Below are 4,735 nucleotides of genomic sequence, written 5' to 3'. Positions count from 1 at the left end.
GATGTGGGCAGGGGTGTCGAGAGCCAGCACGGGCCCCGGGACAAACAACCTTGCAGCTCCCCTACCAAATTTCTCTCTCTTTTGTTACTGTTTAAAATAACTTTCTTTCATGAAAATCCTAAATTAGAACTACAACAAGCTGCAACTGTCCACCAAGCTTCGTCTGAATCCGTCCAGAACTTTTTGAGATATCATGCTATATATCGTTTTTTTACCGTATTTCTCAATGGTTAAGAATTACTGAAGAAATTCTCAAATCCAGATCCGGATAGGTATTTTCACCAAAATCCAATCATTTTGTCCTTGTCACATACCCAACCTCTCTGCCAAATTTCGTCTGAATCCGTTCACAACTTTTTGAGATATCCTGTTCAAAAATAGACAGGCAAACAAACAAACAGACAGGTAAACAGACAAACAAACAGACAAACAGACAAACAAACAAACAGACAGACAGGCAAACAAACAGATAGACAGACAGTCAAACAGACATACAGACAAAGAAACAGACAGACAAATAAACAGACAGACAGACGAACAAACAAACAGACTAAGAGTAGACAGACATACAGACAAGAAAACAAACAAACAGACAAACAGACAGACAGGCAAACAGACAGGCAAACAAACAGACAGACAAACAGATAGACAGACAGTCAAACAGACAGACAGACAAACAAACAGACAGACAGACAAGCAAACAAACAAACAGACTAAGAGTAGACAGACATACAGACAAGCAAACAAACAAACAGCCAGGGTTGAAAACATAACCTCCATCAACCTTTGGTGTCGGAGGTATTGAGAAGCTCGTCGATAACCTGTGTTTTCCCACTTTTTTCACACTGTCTGTTGTCCTCTCTGTTGTCAAACTCTTTACAAACATCAAGCTCGATATCAACAACATAAACGTTTACATTAACACCAATGTTCCATGACCATTTCAGGTGTAGGTCTTCATTAGGAAGACAAAATTAGGACTATATTAGGAGGAGGCTATTAATAAACCGAACCAATAGGCATCTCGAAAGTTTGACAGCAGTTGAGTTTTAATTTAGCGATACGTAAAAAAGTGTTAAAAATATTTTGCAAAGGCCATCATGCTCATTCCCCAACATGATTCCAATTATCATAAATCATGACGCGACTTGCGCCTGCATGAAGTATCATACTTTCATTTCATGGTGGGATTTGCTATGCTGGCGATGTTTTGGTAAACTTGTCGGAGAGAAGGGTTTTAGCAAAGAGGAGAATTAGAAGTGGTGGATTGACCACAAAAGAAGAAAGAAAATACATTTTTTGTAAACACATGCAGCCTGCTGGATTAAGTAAGCCGAATCTCCTTGAAAGTTCAGACAACAAAAAGTTAAGTTTCCACCAGGATTTATGCTCAATTCAAATTGACCTTTGTAGGGAAATATTAAATTTGATTAAGGCTTTGCAGGCAAGCAGCACTGGTCTCCAGACAAAAGGTCTCCTTGTCTTGTCTGCCTCTCTCAGGCTGTTGCCGCCTTCTTGCATGGCTCCTCAGTAAAGGCTACTTCCTTTCCCACAGATGACAGCTGGGGTCTTTACCACCGGCCAAGGCCCGGGTTTCCTGAAGAGGCCATGTGGCAAGCCCAACCAGGACCTGACAGCCTAATTATATGGGCCTGCATATTCTCTCTCTCTTTCTCTGCCCCCTCTTGCCCTCCCTCCCTCTCTCCCCTTCTTCGCTCTCCCCCTCATCACTTCTCCATCTCCCTTTCTCCTCTCCGAGGAGTTGTTTTACATGATTTTTTTTTTTGGAGAGACCATTCTCATTCTTTCCCTCTCTGGTGGAAGCAATCCATGTGACCGCTATCCGCTTTGAGTGGTGGTCCATGGGAGAACCCTGTGGCGATATCTCTTCAAATAAAAGCTTGTGCAAATCCACACCCCTTGCACATTGTCCCTTTCACATAATGGTCCATAGCACTAGCCCAATGGAGATCTCTCCTCCCTCTCACATTCTCTCTTTCTCCCACTCTCCTCATTTCCCTCCCTCCTTCTCTTCCTCCTTCCCTTAATTCCTCTTTCTCTTCCTCCAAAATTCTCCCTCCCCTCTCCCCACTTAAGTTTTTTTTTTTTCAGCATCTGTCAAGCACCATGTTTGATCAAAGCCTTGGATTGGCTAGTCTGCCAGCAGGGACCCTTACAAGGCCCTGGGAGAGGGTCTTGGGGCCTAGTCTTGCATGCCTCCCGTAATGTATGCCAGAGTTGTTTGAACACTGATTATATATTTATTGGAGAGTTTCCAAGACTGAGACTTGAAAATAGGTGATAACCTTTTTTGAACCTCTGAACCTAATTATATATCATCATTTTTCATCATCTTTGATTTCCTTCAAAAGCAAAACTAACAGCATTGGAACATCATGTTACTTAGGTTCCAGATAACATTATTTTTCTCTAATCTTCAACTTAGTTTGCTGTAGATCCACAATTATAATTGCAAAATATGAGTAATGTTGATTTTTTTTTTTTTTCATTCAATATTTAGGAAAGGAAGTGTATTGGAAGACCAGGTGGAATTGATGGAATTTATTGGTAGGTGTTTCATTGGGGAATGATGAAGACTTCCAACAAGATTCATGATGTAAAATCCCAAGTTCAAATCCCATATACTGTATTGATTTGTTCATTGTGTACCGACCTGTACTTCATGTGAAAGTGCACTGATGTCTCCCAATGCTACTTCCAAGTCCTACAAACTCTTCCAGGAGCTTCTCTGATAACTTTTGAATACATTTTAAAATCTTCCTGGGAATAAAATCGTGGATTAAAACCTGAAGGTTAGAAGTTGTAAAGAGAAGAATTTTAGGGTACCAGGGTGTCGCAGTGCGGTCATCTTCATCCTAAAGAAGCAGCAATTACACTGAAGGAAGGAAGGAAGAAAATAGTTTTAAATTCGGTACATTTATTTACTATTCTGATGAACATAATTATTTATTGTATATACTGTTACGTTTTAGGCCCTAAAATTTAGGGGGTAGTGATAACTTAGAACCAGGTAGATTTGCATAAATTAGCAAGCCCCATATGCATTGCTCTTAGATTGTTCTCTCCTTCTTTACTTTTCTATCAATACAGCTCTTTTATTTGGCCTGGCCTCAATGAGGACGACATAGTCTGTGCCTGGAGCCTTCTACATAAAATTTAAAAAATGTCACGATGAAGAAGAAGAACCACCATGTAATAAGTACTTGTTTAGCCCGGATGTCATGTAAGGTGTATTTTCGTTCCTATCACGAGGGGTGGGGTCATGTTTATTAGTTCAGGGATTATGGGTAAATTAATCCCCTGTGTGTCGATGCCTCTGAAATTTATTCCTTTGTTCCTTTTGACAATACACCACACTAGCTATAATCGCGCATTTAATGGCACTCATTAAATAAACTATCTGGAAGCAGGACCTTAAACGCAATGGCTGATAACACCAACTTGGATAGCAACATCGAAGCAGGTAGGTCCGTAGGGCCATGCCCCGAAGAGCAGTGATTGGTTAGAGGGAGCGCGAGATGCTCGGGGATTGGTGGAAGGATCACATCAGCGAGAACGTTCTGGAGCAGGCGAGTTGGCACGGACTGGTTGGTTTAGAATGAGGATGACGTCAGGGGATGGATTATACAAGACTGGTGATCCTAACATCGCTCTCGTCTCTCGGTTGCTGGATCGTGGACGTCTCTATCCTAGCTGGCGTGGATCGTGATTATTTCTCTCTCCTGGGTGGATGGTGGATTGACCGGCCGTCTCCTCATCTTGGCATCGCTCGCTGGGCTTGGTTCATTGTCTTTCGGCCGTGTCATGGACTGTGTTACATATTTATGTGAATGTATGTGAATTACCATTCAGGTCTTTGCTTATCCGTGTGTAGTATATTAAGTTGTTGTGTAGTTGTTGTGGTTGGAGGGTCAGGAGCCCTTCTGAGGGAGTGGCCGGAAACGGAAGTGACCGGAAACGGAAGAGGAAAAGACACGAGGAAAAAAGGACGATTATTATTCTTCCTCGCCCCGCTCCGAAAAAAGGTGGGATCGACCTTGCGCTGCGTGGAAAAGCGGCGTTCCGATCCGAAGCCTGTCTGGCGAGAGGAATTACCGGGACGTGTACCTGCCCGGTGGAGACGGCAAGTTGACGTGGGGCCGTGCATCGACCCGCGTCTGGCCTCGTTCGCGGCACCGTCCAAACAGACGCGTGCGGGTCGCACGTTGGGGGCCTAACGCGCCTTGCAAGCGGCGTGGGGTTTGGCTTGCTCTACCGTATCCGCTTCGCGTGGCCACGAGGGGCTGCAGCCTCGGTGCCTGGTACGATACCTGCCTGGTGGAAAAACGTCCACCCGGGGTTCGTTCAACCGCCCGAGAGCGGCGACGGCGACCATCATCTTGGTCAGGAGGGGCCCAGAGACATTGTGCGGGACCGAGACCAAAAGGGTGTCGTGAGTACTCACCGGGACACACATGTATAAGATGGCCATCTTACTCATAGGGAATTGATTGTGGCTGGGGAATTGTTGATGGTAGTGTATTGTTGATTGCTCGGGGAAAATCTCCGTGGTTGTGTCATTGAAATATTGTTGATGGTTGTGTATTGTTGATTGCTCGGGGAAAATCTCCGTGGTTGGGTCATTGAAATTGTATGGTATCATTACCATTGGAAATATATCCTTGAACACCAGTTGTCTCCTGGGTGAAATTCATATGGATTGCGTGGCGAAAGC

This window comes from Myxine glutinosa, chromosome 8, assembly GCF_964187855.1.
Source record: "Myxine glutinosa chromosome 8, kmMyxGlut1.1, whole genome shotgun sequence".
Lineage (NCBI taxonomy): Eukaryota > Metazoa > Chordata > Myxini > Myxiniformes > Myxinidae > Myxine > Myxine glutinosa.
The sequence above is the reverse complement of the archived record's forward strand: the minus strand, read 5'-3'. Positions refer to the sequence as shown.